Raw genomic sequence first — 18,293 nt, forward strand, 5'->3', positions numbered from 1 at the left:
CACACAACAAAAATCTTCTGTGTCTTGAGCAGTAGTTCTACATCACCAAATGTCCCAAAGCAGTAGAAATAATACAGAAATCTGACCTGCATCAAAAGTTAGCTAACTTTTTCTTATCCTTGCTTTTATTGTAATTTTTATATATTTTCATTCTGTACATGTGACTAAGAGTTTTTTCTGACCATCACAATCTGTAAAAGGATGAGTCATATGAACAGGTAGGTTTGGGAAAATTTAAGTGAAATGTAACTTGAAATGACATTCTCAATGAAACTTAATAGTGATAGGTGAAAAATTGCATTAACAAGTACATTAAAATCAAATAGAGACCAAAACTTCTTCACATCATAAAGCAAAAGACACTTTAATTAGTGGTTTCAATGTCTTTAAAGAGATATTACTAGAAATTAGAGTTGCAAATTAGGGAAATATCTAGGAGTAAATGATGCAATTTTATTTTCTCCTAGGTTCAGCCATTCTGTGGAAGAGTGGGCTTCATCTCACTAGACTGCACCATCTAGAAGACGATTATCTGTTCTTGTCACCTTGATACACATAGGATGAAACTGATCTCTCTCTAAAGGAACTGATTTTTCTCCCTTGAATACATGGGAGATGAAATGACCCACTCAAACCAGAATTCTGCCTTTTGAATTCTAGTCTGTACATTTTGATTCCACTAAGACTTGCTGTCTCCTGTGTGTGAAGTGGGTAACAACTCTCTTCTACCTTTAACTCCCTTAAATGAAGTTAGCCAGTTTTATAGTAAGGTAGCAAGTAACTCTACAAGTATATTAAACAAATAGGATACTGAATGAGAAATACCAATGGGATCTGTTAACCTACGATTAAACCTCTTTGATTTCAGGAGATTGCTGGAGACATTTACACTAGGCACTATATTTTCCACTCCTTCAGGAGTCCAACTTTGCAAGGCAGGACACCAATAGGGTTTTCTTCCCAGAAAGATAATACCACAAAATAAGAACTGAAATGAGGTTTTATAAAAGGTCCCACTATATCTATTGCCAGAAAGCAGCCTGCATCTGGCTGAAGAGCTCTTCTATTAAAAAAGGAAATTGCATTATATACATAAATACTGGCATTAATTCCAGGTAACTTCAATTGTCTAATTTAGGCACTGAATGTAAATGAGTTATCTAAACTCCCTTCTCAGTTAGTGGAGGGATACATATGCCCTGATATAAATGTCTAAGACAGGTTGGCTGAATTATCTTGTAGAGGTGCCCATATCATGGATAACTAAGGCCAAGTGGAAGAGGACCACAGTAAGAGTATTTTAACATGGCTTACTACAGAGCTGAATTTCCCCCCTTCAGGCTGATCGTGGCAGGAATGGAGGAACAGTATTCCCACATGCCAGCTGCAAAGAGAAACTATGCCTGAATTTTTCAGACACTATTGAACAGATAAGATCTTCCAATACCGGGGTCTCTGATTTTCTGTCCATGAAATCCGCAGCTTCTGTGTTTTTTTCTGCTTTCCATCTCTGATGTTCTGAAACTCTGAGCTCATCTCGAAGCTCGATGTTCTGCCTGGTCAGCATCTCAACCTGATCTCTCAGCTTGCCATAGGCAGCATGCCAGCAGGACTCATTTCTCTTGAACTCCTCCTGCAGTCCCGCAATCTGTTGTTTTAATATCTACCAATAGAAAAAAGTGTGCCATGTCATTGCCTGCTCTGGACTAGGCATGCCCACCTTATATACCCAGAAGGAAGCATGGAGTATTTTGTTCTGCTTAAAGGTCTACAGCATAAAGGTCTGCAATATAAATAGAATACATTTTAAATTATCTCTTAAAAAAAAATCACAATCAAAACACTGCCCTGCAAAATGCTGTAGCTGAAATTATAAAACAAACTGTTACAAAGCAAGCAGAGAAAAGTCCTTGCTGTGTGAAGGAAAAATCAGGAAATGCAAACTAATCAGGGGAAAAAAAAAAAAAAAAAAACACAACAAAAAAACTATAAATGTGGATGTTTTCAAAAAAAGCAAAAGATACAAGGTATATTTTATGGCAAAAACATAAATTTGTTAGATCTTAATGTAGTTACAAGGGCACATGATTAGTTAAATGATCCTTACAAACAGCAGGGGATCACAAAGACGTAACTTTCAATGGAGTTCAGGAAAATCAAAGTAGTGAAATTTGGTGTACTTTGAAGAGGACTTTTCCGTACACATGCATCTCCAGTCTTTTTTTCCCTCCTTCTTCTTCCCTCAGCTGAGCTGATGCCAGCACTGAGCTCTCTTCCTTTGAAGCATTCATGCTAGATGTTGCAAACGCAACATTGGTGGAGTTAAGCGAGAAATGTGCAGTTTGTTCTGTAGTCAACCAGTTGTCATATGCAACCCTTTCCTACTTTCCCTTCACTTGTGTATCTGCACATTTGTATCCTCATCATCATCCTTTCTTTACTGCAAGCTGCCTTATCACAATTTTGCATATCTATTGGGCATTTTCAAGAAAAAGTAGACTTCTGAACTTGGGAATCACATAGATAAGTGTCTCAGAAAGTGTTCTATAATTGTTTTATGGAAAACTAATCTTTTGAACCTGCACTCATTATGTTATCAGGTGCAAACAAAAGATTAAAACAATTCTGTCAAACATAATCTCTAGGGCTAGACCTAATCAGGAAACACAATTATTCCCCAGCAGAAATTCTAACAATTTTTTTAAATCCAAGATGAAAGGTGGAAATAAAGTTGATGTTTCAAAATATTGTGCAGACTATATTCAAAATAGTAAAATAAACTCACTGAAAGAGTTAATCAACTCCTGTTGTAAATGTTACCTCTAGAGGAATACGGAACATGAACATAGAAAATATTCACCATGTGTAAGGTACAAAAACATGTATTTCAAAAATGTACAAATGAAAAACAACAAAAGTATAGAGAGTTTGAACAAGTACTATCTCACCAGTTTAATTTGTTCTGAAACTTTTCTGGTCAAGATAATAATTGAACTTGTCAGTTTGCTGTCAAATCTATTAGTTTGTTTTAGATATCTTTTTGCAGAAGAACATTGTTCCAGACATTTCTGAGCATTACCATTGCCTAATCTTTAATCCTATAAAAATACAGTTTTAGCTGCTCCCATCTCCTTTATCACTGTCTCACATGGCTCACCATTTTTTATTCTCTTTATCAGTGACTGTTCTAGACGATTACTTCAAGTTATATTGTGTATAGCTATTTTTAAGAGGGATAATAACCACAGATATTCAGAGATTGCTTTATCACTAAGGAGGCTGAAATAGAGGATTCAGAGAAATAGAATGCCCTAAAGGAATTTGGAAGAAACCACAATAAATGACTCAGGGATGTTATTAGGCAGGCCAGGTTGTTAGATATACAGATATCATCAAAATATAATACATCAAAGGCAAATGTCAGGATAGTTTAAGGAAAAAAAAAATCAACAAACTCCCAGCTCAGGGATGAGAATAGAGAATGATGGCAAATAAATCTACGCCACTAACTAATGTAAAGTTAACTATGCCACTAACTAATGTAAAGTTAACTATGGTAAGAGTTTGATATTTTTCAAGAACCTGCTCACATCTGGTAAAACGATTACAAGGATGTATAAGGAACATGGGAACCTCTCAGTCTTCCTTACCACGTATTTTTTGTCTCATATAAAGAAAGCGGGATATACATTTAAAACACAAGCCAAAGCAATGTCTTCTTAACATGATATATCTTCACTGTACACACAACCATCTTCAAGAAGTAGCATGAATAATTGGCCATCTGTGACAAATGGAAGGACTCAGGTACTGCCATAAGATGCCTGTATGGAAGGATATTAATTGTTGAGAACTGCGTATTTATTCTACAGAAGACACCTTACTTGTAGTTCTTGTGGTTTCACATTCTCTCCAGTGACTCTAGCTGTTCCTTTAAACTTGCTATGGGCAATTTTTTCTTTCTGCGGTGTGTGAATTTGGTCTCTGTTGTTTTCCAAAGGGTGAGTCAGCTCCTGGATCCTGAAAGTCTTGAACTGGTCCATTTGTGTTCTATTCAGAAGGTAAACAAAGAGTATGGAGTTGGCATAAAGAATATTACAAAGGACTGTCTGTAGATGTACCTTATTTGGGAATTATTTTTGGAGGGCTTGGATGTGTTCCATATATGTTGATTCTGCTGGGAGTGGCAAAAAATTATCAGCACTTGTCAAAATTGAGGTCCTTTGTCACTGGGAACACTCACGTATGTATTCAGCTGCAAAATTTATTCTACCGAGCAGATGGAATAATTCTCATTGAAGTTTTCTAATCTCATAGTGACCATGAACTTAGAGTCTTTTAAGCACATTTTCTTTTCAGAGAAATAGCTAAATTAGAGCAGATCTGCAGAAGGCACGGCTTGTTCCCTGGCTTCGCACCTAAGAAGCACTTCATCATGCAAGGCTGCAAACTGAGCTGTATTTCCAGTAGCCTAGTCATTCCTACAAATGAGCGCAGCCATGGACTTGAATGAAAGAGGATAAAGTACTTTAGTTTATCATGGAATCATAAAATGGTTTGGGTTGGAAGGGACCTTAAAAACCATCTAGTCCAACCCCCCCCTGCCATGGGCAGGGACACCTGCCACTAGACCAGGTTGATCACAACCCTGTTCAACCCAGCCTTGAGGACTTCCAGAGATTCAGTATCCACAAGTTCTCTGGGCAAACTGTTCCAGTGCCTCACCACCCTTGTGTTGAAGAATTCCTTCCTTATATCTAATCTAAACCTACCCTCTTTCAGTTTAAAGCCATTGTCTCTTGTCCTATCAATATATGTCCTTGCAGAAGGTACCTCTACAGCTTTCTTGTAGGTCCCCTTTAGGTAGTGGGAGGCTCCAATAAGGTCTTCCCAGAGTCTTCTCCAGGCTGAACAACCTCAACTCTCTCAGCTCGTTTTCATAGGAGAGGTGCTCCAGCCCTCTGATCATCTCTCCTGGACTTGCTCCCATGGGTCCATGTGCTTCCTATGTTGGGGGCCCCAGAGCTGGATGCAGCACTCCAGGTGGGGTCTCACCAAGGGTGGAGTAGAGCTGGGGGAATCATCTCCTTCAACCTGCTAATCACACTTCTTTTGATGCAGCCCAGGATACAGTTGCCTTTCTGGGCCGCAAATGCACATTGCTAGGTCATGTTGAGCTTTCTGTAGGCAAATATACTTTAAGAGTTAAATGAGGGAGCTCAGCTCCCAGAAGAGGTTTTTGCTTTGGACTCAATGTCTCTAGGCATTAGTGACCTAGAAATACACTTAAAAACCCAGCAAGAGGGGAAGAGTATAAATCTTTACATATCCTCAAATGGAGTATATTCGTATTACTATGATCCAGCTGCTGAGTTTGTTTTTAATATGATAGTAAATTATTTGCTAGTTTCCTGCTGGCTATTACTGTTGGTCCAAGAAGAGTACAGATTTGATCCTACAAGGAAATTATGTATTAAAAATAGCAAACGAGTTGTCCTGATTGAAGGAACAAGGAAATGATCATCACTGAATCCTCTGGCTGATGTCAATGGTAACTACCTCAGTGCTGCAAGGGTGGAGGCACAGGCTGCTGCCTGGAGTGCTCTCTAGGCTCTCTTAGGTACCAGATACACACAACACACTACGTCCCAACTGTTTTCACCCCCTTGCCTGTGTTATTTGTGTCTGCAAAGGTCTAAAAACAAAGTTCCTTGAAACAAAAGAATGGATAGACAGGGCAGGTCCAGGCACGTCATGCCACCCTCAAAAGGATTTTCATTGCTTCTGGCAAGTTGTCAACATGGCACAAGTGAAATGTTATCAATGCAGTGACCGTCCTGTCTTCCCTGTAGGCTTATTGGTTTAAAAATACAAAGCAGATTCTCAGATTAAATAAATCAGCACAGGGCCAATGCAGTCAAGGAGGAGAAGCTGCGTTTTGTAATTAGTTTTAGCTCATCAAATACAAAAAGTGAGTGAAAAGATGTACCCAATGTAGTAGGCAGGAATTATCTGCTATGGCTAATGACAGATAAATTCACAGAAAGCTCTTTTGAAACCCTGCTCTATTACAAAAAAATCAAGGCCATGTGAGGCAGTACTGTCAGCAGATAGAGAACACAGGGCCAGCAGAGAGTGCACTGCGGTAATTCTGCACCAATATATCCCTACACAGCAATAATTTATGTCAGTAAAAGTAAAAACAGCACCTAATTTCATTAGTAGTTTTATGAATTGCCAAATCCCACAGATATTCACATCTGGAACACCTATCGTGATCAGCTGGTGATCATCTTCCAGTATGTTAGCAAGATCACAAACAAAAAGGATCCTGATTGAAATTATTTATTTTTAAGATAGTGAAAGTATTTTGCTAAAAGAGAGCTATAAGAGGAAATCATTCAAACTGATAACTGTCATTCAGAAATATTCTCTGTCACTAATTCCACAGTCTTTGAAATCAAAAGGAATGAACAAGCAGATGTGAAAAACAATTTTTTAGTTTGCATTATATATTAAAACCCCAAACCAACAAATTAGGATTATTTGCCGCTAGTTAAGAACTAGGCTTGAAATGCAAAAAGGAAAATAATCTCTTCTGTGTTTAGAGTTGATGATACCTAGTCATTTCTAACAGATTTCATCACATTAAAAATTATATATTTTATTTGATTGTAAGCATACTAAATTTTGATGAGGCATTTGCATAACCTATAATTAGTTACAGCTGTAATTGCACATCTATTCCAAACCCCATAGTTTCAAAGCTTATTTCCTGCAGGGATTTTACAGTAAGGAATTATTTCACTTCTGTGAAGATGTACCAAAACAAAACCAAAAGTTTTCAGCATTTAATAATTACAGATTACAAAAGCAACTCTCATGTGAATTTTCAAGTTCTTCATCTGTATGGTAACAAATCCATCCTCAGTCTAGTCTGAAGATAAATATTTCTGAAATAACAGTGCTGTTGGCACTGACATATGCTATACACTTTTTGTTATCTTTGGAAATATGGGCTGCCTTGATGTGACTGTGATAAGAGAAGTTAATCCTTTATTCCATCAGAGGCCTGATCCCATAAAATAGCTTATCCTGAGTTCTCACTGATTTCAGTGTAATCTGAAGACGTTCAGCAACTTATAAAAAACATTTGGCATTACTCAGCTTTGAGTCGCAAACTGTACCAGTGTCTTCACAGTTGGCATACTTCAGTTCGGTATTCACTTTTTATCCAGATGGCTAAATAAGTGTTTCAGTTCTGAAACAACATAGACACAGCTGAGAAGAGGACAGCTAATAAGCATGAATTTAGCAGCCTGATTTTAAGGATAGTAAAGGAAATATTTGCCTTAACTGCACATGCAAATTGGTTTCTGTTGTATAAAGATTTACCTGCAAAAATTGATTGCTTTCTCTCGTTCTTCTTTCACCCTGGTCAGTGAAGGGGTTCGTCCATTACGTACACCAGTCTCTAATCCTCTGGTAAGGATGTTCTGGGTTTCTTCTATATAGATATCTGTGTTAGTACACAGAAATTTGTGAATATTTATGGACTCCCTCTTCATATTTAAAACCACAGACTGCAAAAGTGCGGTAAGCTCTATTGCTTGATCAATCAAACAGAATTAATGTGTCTTTGCCTAATTATGCAAGTATTCCATTCCCAGCATAGTTCTTAGTAGTGCAATCCAACACCTACAAATTACAATAAGTGAAACAGATTTGGGGATGTATCAGAGTCAGTAGCTGAATTCCTTTTCAGGAATGTGAATGCCACGTCATAGTTCAACCTTATTTTGAATGCAACTTTCAAAGAGACCTCAGGAGCCTATTTTTAATAGCAATCTGACATGGAATAGAGTGTGCTTAACAAGTTGTGACAGAGCAATTAGGAGCCATCAGAAGTTAATATTTCTGCTCTGGCAATTACTTCAGGTAGGACAACTAATTTTCGAGTGATCCTACACAAAGAGACAGCCAATAGGTTTGGGATGAAGAGTCAGTGTGGGGAAAGTCCTTCAGTAGAAACTAAGAAATAAGAAAAGTTGCAAACCAGTTTGATAAAAAGGATACCATTTCATTGCCAGAACTAAGGTCACTGGACCAAAAGGCTGGAAAGATTCGTTGACCAAAGAACTTGGACCACATTCACAACAAACTGAGTAAAGATGTTCTTGGGAAATCATAATTTTCCACTGATGTGAGGCTCTCTGTGTCTTAGGAAAAAATATGCACATTTGAGAAATTATTTTGCCCATCTTTTTAGAGTCATGTTATTTCTCAGGAGGGTAAATAAAAAATGTGAACAACTCACTGTCAAGGGGTCAGTGGGAGGAACACACCTAAGCTATGGGAAACTTTAGCACTGACCCCGAGGACTCACTGAACCTCTCACCCATCTCATGGGGTCAAAAGTCTGCACCTGAAAGTGCATCTAAAGCAAAAGACTTAGGAAAAATGGCTAGCGATGATGGAGAGTCAAGCAAAAGAAGGGGCTTGCAGATATATATCTCCTCTCTTTTTTTTTTTCTAGTTTAGGACTGAGAAATACCGACAGAGTGGGCATATACTTAGGGAGCACACACAGAATGAGTCAGAAATCCAAGAGAAATCTTTTCCCCTATAGAAAATAAGTGTGAATCAAAACTTGAGTAGCTCTTACCTGATGTGTCTGTAAGCAGTTTTTTCTGTGGTTCCTCCACTGCAGGGGTTTCTTTAATGTTGAAAGCAGGAACCTCACCAGCCACTGTTGAGGATGGCAGATCCAGGCTTGTAACATCCCTGGCACTATACTCGTTCTTTGATTCAGGTTCATGCCCTCTCCTTTTTGATCTTGTGAGATGAAATAGGGACTGCTGAAGAGAAGAGCGAGCCTTGCTCTCTTTCAGCCTGACATCCCTAGTACTGGAATCACTGCTGCTTGTGCTGCAGGAGAGCCCTTGTTGTCTTGCAATCGCTTGGATATCTTGCTTCCTTGGGGGTGATTTGCTGTACTTTTTAACAAACATTTTTTCAGTTTCACTGAGCTCGTCACTGGCATAATCACCATCAGAGAGATCCAAATGTCTGTCAGTATGATCTACTCTTTGAGGCTCATGCTGGGATGGATACTGAATGTGGTGACATTTGGGGTCATCATCACTGTTGGAGGACAAGCAGCTTGACTCACAAGACAAAGATGCAACATGCCACGTTGAGGCAGCTGTCCCCTTCCTTTGCCACTTCTGCTGCAAGACTGAGGATGAGCTTCCCTTCTCCACAGCCTCAGGTGAGCTATGTGTAATTTTTACTATCTTATCATTGACCATCTTAAACCCAGTACAGATTTTACTTTTGCTTTCTGCACTCTGGCTCCCCAAAACAAGTTCCTGTGGGCATACCTGAACCCACTTCTGTCCCTGCATGAACACAGGGCCTGCACTCCACTCTGTCTCCTTGGTGTAATCTCTTTCTAAATCCTGAAGTGGAGAATGCTTTTGCACGACTTCCAAGGGCATTTTTGCTCCTTCTGTGACATGACCCTTCAAGATGCCATCCACCTTACCTAGGCCCTTTTGCAGGGTACCCTCCACAGGTCTTCCATCAGTTCTTCCTGCTTGCCCTAGAGAATCCATATGATGAGTTTCCCTTTCCTCACCTACTTGTAGGTTCATTTCTGTGACTGTTTCAGGACATGGTTGTATTAACAGCAGTACAGGCCACTTTCTCTGTGGTGAGTCAACAGGATTTTCCTTTGCGTCTTCATCTCTCCCAGTCACTTCTTTTTCTTCTGTACTTTGCTCAACTACTTTTGCTTCACACTCACCTTGAGCCTTTATCTCCCACTCAAGTAAAGCACAGTCTGCTTTTTTTTCATGTGTTTCCATCTGCATGGAGCTACTGACCTGCAGATTTAACTGAGAGCATTCCTCTGGCTGTAGTATTCCTACATCCACTTGGCCACGCTGGCAGAAATGATCCCAGCAGTCCAAACAAACTCTCCTGGAATGCTTGCTGTCTTCTTTTGAAGACTTCTGTTTGGTTTTTTTGAGCCTTGCCATATCTTCTTTTCGTTTCAGAAAAGCCTTTCGAGGTGTTACTTTTGCCTTACTCTAAAAAACAACACACAAAAAATCTTGACAGTCACAGTCTGAGAATTATTCTCCAGAAAGGAAGATATTTATGATAATGAAAAAAGCTGAGACACCAGAAGTCTCGAAGACACTGGCTATGGATAACTGAGTGCATAAGTAACAGCCCTGAGACTACAGGGAAGGTACAAGAACTTTTAGAAGCAGTCACCATGTGACACCTCAATTCATTCTTTAGCAGAGTCAGATGGTTAAGATGATGCTAAGTGTTTATATAGAAGAAAATGAGACAAGTTCTGTCTGTCTTTGTTTTTAAAGTAAATTTGAATGGTTTTTTACAATGTGACACAGAAATATATATATATATATATATATATATATATGTGTGTGTGTGTGTGTGCAACAGTCTGAGATGTTATTTTGCTGAGTAGACATTGAGAAAATTCCTGGATGGCAAAATGTGCATCCTCCAAGTCAACAAGCCTAACAAAATGCTGAGTCTGACTCCCAGGGGTGTCAGACATAAACTCATCTCAAACTGCACATAAGGCAAAAAGCAGAACAGTAATACTGTACTTGGCCCTTGTACAAAAACTATATTTGGAAGTGCCCCCATTCTCACATTAGTTGTACATGAGAGACTGAATGGATCATTTATTATGAAATAAACTAACAGAACCAACCTTAGGTCTAATTTATCCAAGTATGTTGATACTCCGGCACAAACTCTCACCCGGAAAGTATGTGGAAAGAGAAGAAGAGAAGCATTGGGGAATACAACTGTGACTAAGTAATAGTTTTTTTGCTTTTGGGAAAAATCTTCCAACATCACTTGAATGAAGAGTGGAATGAGCCAATGAGCCAAAACAGATCCCAAACAATACCCAAGTTCATGAGAACTTGTCAAAAACAAAGTGAATGCACCAATGACACAGTACCTGCTGCTCCTTCTGCTCTTTTGCTATGAGATTATTATCTACTGTAAGCTGTTCTTCAACAAATTCTTCAGAAGGCTTCTGTCCAGTACCAATTTCTGGTATGATTGGCCTAGGCAAGGAACAGGAAGGTACTCATTGATAAGGTTCTCCAACTACAGGATGATTCAAAAAGATGGACCAAATTTGAATGGAATCTGCTTTGAAAGTGGGTCCATCATTTTGAAACACCCTATAATTTTCTTTCAATAATTCTCATGGAGCTGATGTTGAATTTAGAACTGAAATGTTCTCTCCATTTTTTTTTTAATGTGAAGCATGTTACTAAAAAGCCCACTATCATGTGACACGTAAGTGTCACTTTAAAACATCCTGTCTAGACTAAACATTAGTCATGCTTTTAGCAAGTAACAGTTTTTTGGCTGGGATCAGTCCTTAAAACCAGAAAACAGTCAAAAGGAAAAAAATATTTCAGGCATTTTCTCCAGACTAGAGCTCATTACACTGACAAAGAACTCCCTATCTCTCTGACAGAGTGGTTTGAATTAGCTGGTGAAGAGTGATAGAGGAGAAAAATAATGTCTATAGTGTTGTGGAAGGACAAATTGAACACTGATTCAAAATGAAGCATAATACAGCATACAAGGACATGTCTTATTTCATTAGAAATATGCTTAGAGCCTTAATTACAGCACTTAGTAATAATTTCTACTGCATATTAAAAAATCCTGTGTTTAATAGAGTTACTAGTCACACAGCAAGTTACTCTTCTTTCTATACTCCACCTCCACCTATCACCGCTGTACCACAGATAATATCTTCTTGTCTGGCTCTGTTAGCAAGCAGCATGGCCTAACAAGATCAGATTTGTAGACCAAAACTGTTCTTGCTGAGGACTCAGCATTAGACAATAGGCATTTCAAGGAAGTTTACTTCAAGCCTGGTCCCATAGCGACAAGACCACAAAGAACTGGAGCACATTCTGTGCTTCAATTTCTTCCAGCTCATGCTAAGACCATGATGTGAACCAAAGCACAGCGAGTGGGGGTGGCTGGGAAACAGACTTCAGAAGCTCGCTGCTGATCCAAAAAGGCATATGAGGTCAGGTCTGCTAGCCAAGAGGTACTTATGGTCCTGCCACCTCTTCTTGGCTTTTTGCTCTGGAGGTCCTTGTCTTCCTTCTCTGCTCAGGTCCCACATGGTTAACACAGTAAAACACACTAATGATGATTACTCCCAGTCTTGTACTTGCTTAGAAGTTTGTTGCTTCTCTTTTATACTTGATGGAAGGCTCCATGTGTTGAAAAGCTGTTGCTTCTATCTGCATCAGCTGAGGAAAGGTAACAACTCTATGAGCATTTCTTCCATCACTAATGCCGATCAAGGTACCTTTTTCCTCTCCATATAATTTTAACAAGGATTACTTCACTGACCTGTTCCCTATATAGGCACATAAAAATTGGTCTTGACACAGCTAAAGAGGCTGAACAAAGACAAGAATGAAGGAGTTAATCAGATTGATGCTGCTATTACAAACTGATGGCCGCTGCAGAAGAAATGATGGTATAACAAAAGATCTTACCTCTTTCCCTGCCAACTTTTGCCTTACTTCTAGCCTTTGAATATCATAGTTGCAAGACCAGTTCATTTAACTTGGCTAAACCAGCATCCTATTATACAGAGGCAGATCAACTGCCAGTCCCTGGACTTGTCCAATCCCTGCCCATGTGTACCTGGCCACTCTCAAGCAAAGGTAAGAACTTTTGTGTTACAAATATAACACACACAGTGTATGTACAGTCAAGGAAAACATGCTTTTGTAGCTTGATTGACTGGTTAAGGTAATTTCTCACCTGTCTTCCATGCTTCCAGTCTTCATCCTCCCCTCTATGCTGAAGGGAGATAGAGGAATCTCCTCTTTTACTTGGTCTCTTTGTTCTTCTCTGACAGTAGAAGAAGTTTCAGGGAAACATATTTCTTTTACTTGACTGTTATCTAAGCAACAGGAAAAAGGGTAATGAAAACAAAGCCTTTATAGAATGAATACATGAAAAATAAACATAATGAAATAAATTAGAAATGTTTATGTTTTCAACAACATATGCAAGATTTTGATTTTTGAAAATGCTCCACAAAATACAATTGAATTAAGTAGGTGGAAGGGTGCAACCCATGAAAAAAAGAGGCTCCTTATCCTCAAGTCTAGTTGCTAGAAATAAGGAATGGGCAAATGGTATGATTTGTACTCTTTACCTCTAGAGATTTGTAATGCTTGGTTAATGTGTTCACTGCTAAGCATTGCAATGAAGACTCTTTGTTAGACAGTACTTAACTACTCATATGTCTGTAATTATGTGACCTGCAAGCCAGTTCATTAAACTGTATTTGTACACATGAGACTTTCTAACTAGGCATTTTCTACCCTATTTCACAAAAGTGCAAATTTGTACATCTTTCTATTGAAGCTTACTGGTTATGTTCACTACAAGAAGGCTCCCACTTCAGTTAATCTTTTTTTCTAAGTGTCAGCTAATGGAGACTTGCTCTTTTAGCTCAAGTTAGGCCTATCAGCTGGAGCAAACAGCCTTTACCGGCTCATTTATAGAACACACTGTTGCAGCACCCAGGAACTATATAGATCACTTTATCACATTAATGCACCCTGAGCTCCTGAAGTCCTTCACAACATAATGAAAAGACTTTCTGGTCCTACAAGAAGAATACAAAAGCTTTACATCCTTCCCTCAGCATTTCCCAGCTACACACCCAAAATCTCCAGTCTGACAGCAGGCAAGCGGTGCTCTCTCTGTCACCTCCTTCTCACCTGCCTTGCACCAGAATACGTCTAAGGAATCAGAAGTGATCCAGCAGGTTGGCAGCTACAGGGGATGCAGAGCATGTGTCCCTTCTCAGAGTCTCACATGTGGGACTATGCTGTCTCCAACATGCTCTAATATGAGAGGTGTCCCAGAACTGTAATTTTCAACTAGTGCTCCCCAGTGCAAGGCAAGAACAACGTGTCCAAGCAGCTGTGTAATTCACCTTTGTTTTCTTTTCTGTTCTCTTCCTGAGCATCTTGTCTGGAAAGTTGTTTTGTGGGGCTCCCAGTACGCTGAAGCAATGGCTCGGTGCTTATCCCTTTAAATAAGAATGTAAAGTATTAGACAAGCCGTTGGTACACTCATGTTTATGTTTCCAGCAATAAAAACCTCACACTTGTCACAACAGTCAGGAAGGTCTCAGTTCAGCCCAGTCCTCAACTACACATTCAGCTGAAGGGTATTTCATAGGTATCTGCACTGACCAGCTTCCAGTCAGGATTTAACCTGATATATTGAGGCCTCCGCGTCTTCAAGACAACATTTTACACACACAAAGCAAGTCTAAGTCAGCGCTGCTGTCAAAAAAGCAGTCGTACCTCCCCCTGTCCTAATGTGTTCTTACTCTCAGGTTCCTGATGTCCCCAACCACTTTCCTCCCTACATTCGTGCTGGCAGAAGTATTTCTGAAGCTCTCTGGTAAAATTCACTGGGCAACTGAGCCAGGTTCAGGTTAACCCCGCAAGAAAATAGTGATGCCGGGCACAAGGAGACAAGACTCTTTCCGTGAGAGTACTGGTCCTGAGCTAGCTTGAAGAATATGAAATCAAAGTTTCAATTGTACTATGGGACTGTCTCACAGCGTCACAGTCAGGTCTTGCTACTGAAGTTCGAAGGTATCCAGGATGCAGGTTTGATTTACATTGTCATCCCCTTTAAGCCATTTCATTCCCACTTCTTTTTGTTCCTCTTCCCCCCCCATTTTGAAATAAACTTTCTATTTCTTGCAAATCACTCTCTCTTCTTTCTCACCATTTGGTATCTTCCCACAGAAGAAAAGGCTGGAAAAGTGTAGGAAAAAGAAAACACCAAGTAGCAGCTCACATTGTATTTCCTCCAAACAGTGCAACTCCATATCAATGTGAGAAATACCAAGATTGCTGATGAAGAGCAGGCCTTCTTAGATAAAGAAACATGTTCTCTCACCTTTGGAAGCTATATCCACTTCCTACTTTTTATGCTTCTCCCCCTAAATGTAGCATATTCCCTACTTCACATAACTCAGCTTTTCAAATTGAATGACTTCTGGCTACATTTCTATCTACAAGTTCCAGTTTCTCTGTCAGTATGAAATGCAACATAACTGTGATTTAAAAAGTAGAAAAAAACTCAACAAGTTTAAAATACTTTAAAAAATTTTATAACAAGTCCACCATGAAAACAAAACACCTTTCCCTGATCTGCAATAAAATCAATAACAACCACTGGCAAGGGCAAAAATTCACAGGATCTGCACAACAGCCTTAGCTCCAGATTTCCAGCACATTTTACCCACCTGAGTCTGAAAGCTGCACATGGTCTCCCAAAACTTCTGAACTGCTCTCATTTGGCATGAACAGCAAGGATCTGCTTTGCCAAGCTGAGCACATCGACAAGGGAGCGGTCTGTAAGCCTCCCAGGCTTTCAGCCTGGGAAGACTTTTCTGATGGGAACTGGTTAGGAATTAGAGTAGTGGATGAGCACGGAAAGAGTGGCATCATGTCTCCTAGTTGGGAAGGTATCCCAGGAGAAACAGAAAAGCCTAGAAACAATTATCAGAAAATAAAAATTAGAGGAGCTTAAGACAAATATTTTGCACTGAACTAGAAATCTCTTGCTAAACTGGTGTTGCACAAAACCAGTGTCGCTTTCGTGTTCCCTGGTGGTTTGCATGTTCAGAGTGAAAGAATGAAATTCTGCTTTTGTTATTTTATTTAAATTGTCAAACATGCTTGCTGCAATCATCAGTCATAACCAAAATAGTAGTAGTTCTTCATATTTTGTCTCTTTAAAGCTTAATGGGTCTAGAATATGAAATGTCTTTTGCTACCCTCAACCTACATTGCCTCCACTAACAAATGAGAACTTTCAGTGCAGATTTGTGGCTTTATATGTTAGCTAAATGTACCTGGATATGTAAATACACCCAAACAGCACCCTATAAATATATTTCTTACTTTATAAGGTTGGTCTCGAGTTCATGATACAAACTGTACTTCCTTCCTTCAGAAATGTATCAAGTGACTTACAGCACTGAGGCGGGGTGAAGAGGAGTTTGCATGATGAAGCGTAACAACACCAAGGACACTTTCCTTCTCACACTGTTCATTCTTTTCTGAGAACCCAAAGAAAGTGGTGCAGCCTAACTGTTCTGCTCACAGAGAACTGGTGGAACTAACAAGTGTCCTGTGGATTGTGCTATTTGGGCAGGTATTAATGAGACACATAATTGCCCTGTGGTTGTTCTGCTTTCATTGGAAAACTTGGAAGCTTCAGACTGTGTATTTGTTCAACCTGCTCATCACAGGCGACTCACTAAGCATTTGCCTGCCAGTCCAACCCAACTTTTCTCTGAGGCAAAAAGCACATGATCATGAAGATTACATTTACTCAGCCATAGTCTTCGTTCTGTCTTTTTCTCAGACTGTCTCCCTGGTATACAACGGTGGCTCCTGACAACTATCTTGCAGTGGTATTGCTCCATCAGGAAAATCCATACAATGACAGCCAGGCATGCTGGTGTCACTCTTCTAAAGTCTTTTATTTTGTTCACTAATAATTGCTATTGTGTACATTAGCAAGGTAGATTAAACTTGCTAAAGTTTCATTTTCTTTTGAGCAACAATAATATAAAGTCACATTTCTCTAAAGCCAGCTAACAAGCGCCAACTCCCAGAGTTTCCAAGAGGGGGAAAAAGCAAAAGACCATAAATTCTTGGTGGTTTTATTATTATTATCGTTAACTCTACCTGAAGTAATGCTTACTATTTTGCAAGGAACTTTGCAAACAGAAGTTCCTTTTATGGCAGCCAAAATTGATTTTTTATTATAAATTATTCTATCCAAACTGGTCAAACTAGGTGTGCTATGAAGTATTTTTGTACATGCATGGAGGAACAGCAAAATACATGGCTGTCTTTAACTGAGAGCACTTCTCACACTTTGTATGGTTAGAACATAAGAAAGTTTTGAAAAAAACCTGCAGCTGTTCAGCTTTAAAAAGCTATTTGTAAGACCCCATCAGGCTACAGTGAGCTCTAGCATGCAAGGTGCCATCATCTTCTTTTCCTAACTGTCCTCTGGTATCTTAGAAGAATGAGACCTTGCAGCTCCTCAACTGGGTAAAGAAGCTTGAAATTAGACTGAGAAAACTGATGCCAGAACAATGCAGAGATGCAGACAGGGGATGCCTTAGGCTGCTCGGACTCCTACCACATGGGTGAGGTGAAGCTGCCTCTGCAGCAGGTTGTCTGAGGAGCAGCAGCAATCCAAGGATCCCCTGACCTTCCTGCCCTTACAGATACTCCCTGCCTAGTGTTGTGCACAAGCATCCCTGATAAAGCCCGGCCAATGCCATCACAAGTCTACATGATTTCCCAAAGTTCTTCTTCCATCATGGGGTCACATGCTAAGGAGAATGTGCTACTACTGTGGACAAGGTTGAAAGCGGAGGTCTCCTCTTTTTCTGCTTGCGGAGCAGATGGTGTTTTCTGGCAATATCACTGGTAAAATGAAGCTGTTCAATGGGTTGTATCTTGCTGTGAAAAACAGGCTGTACTATTAAAGGTAAGTCTGTTAACAGAAGCATGGCATGTTGCCTTTCTTCTGCTCCTTTTATCTAAGTTAAAGCTGTGCCTTTCATATATAGGTATATAAAAAGAAAAAAGGATATTTCCACTTTTCTGTAATGCTCACCATTATATTATAATTTTCTGCAGTACCATTCAAGCCCATACTTCAGTATAAGTCTATATGGGAGGACTATAATTAAACATAAATGACTCCTCCTCATAGTTCTCCTGGAATTTTAGTGTGCGAAAGTGGAAATGAATGTTTTATGGGGTTTACAGCTTGTGTAAAATGTGTGTAAAGAAATGAATGTTTTAGCCCAGCTGCTAGAGAACAAGCTCCCAGCCATGGAAAACAACCATCAAACCTTCTCTTTCTTTAAGGAACTGCCACATTTCACTGCCTTAATGTGAGTGTCAGCAGACAAGGGTGCTGCAGCATGAGGAGGGAGCCCCCAAATACCTGGGTTGTAAAGCGCAATGATTTTCTGCTGTTCAGCCACCAGCCTTTGCAACTGCTCCACATGCTGCCTCATCACCTGGTCCTGCTGCCCTGGAGTCTGAAAATATCATGAAGATACAATATCAAACCGTGTTTCTTGATGTTTCTGGTACCAACAGTAATAAGAAAAGATCTGA

The 18,293-nt window shown here is 39.5% G+C and overlaps 1 pseudogene; it reads right to left on the reverse strand.

Annotated features, from left to right (window-relative positions):
* LOC136099247 (uncharacterized) overlaps positions 1-18,293 on the reverse strand; it is a 32,717-nt pseudogene that overhangs the window by 13,380 nt on the left and 1,044 nt on the right.

Source organism: Patagioenas fasciata, chromosome 3 (assembly GCF_037038585.1).
Source record: "Patagioenas fasciata isolate bPatFas1 chromosome 3, bPatFas1.hap1, whole genome shotgun sequence".
Lineage (NCBI taxonomy): Eukaryota > Metazoa > Chordata > Aves > Columbiformes > Columbidae > Patagioenas > Patagioenas fasciata.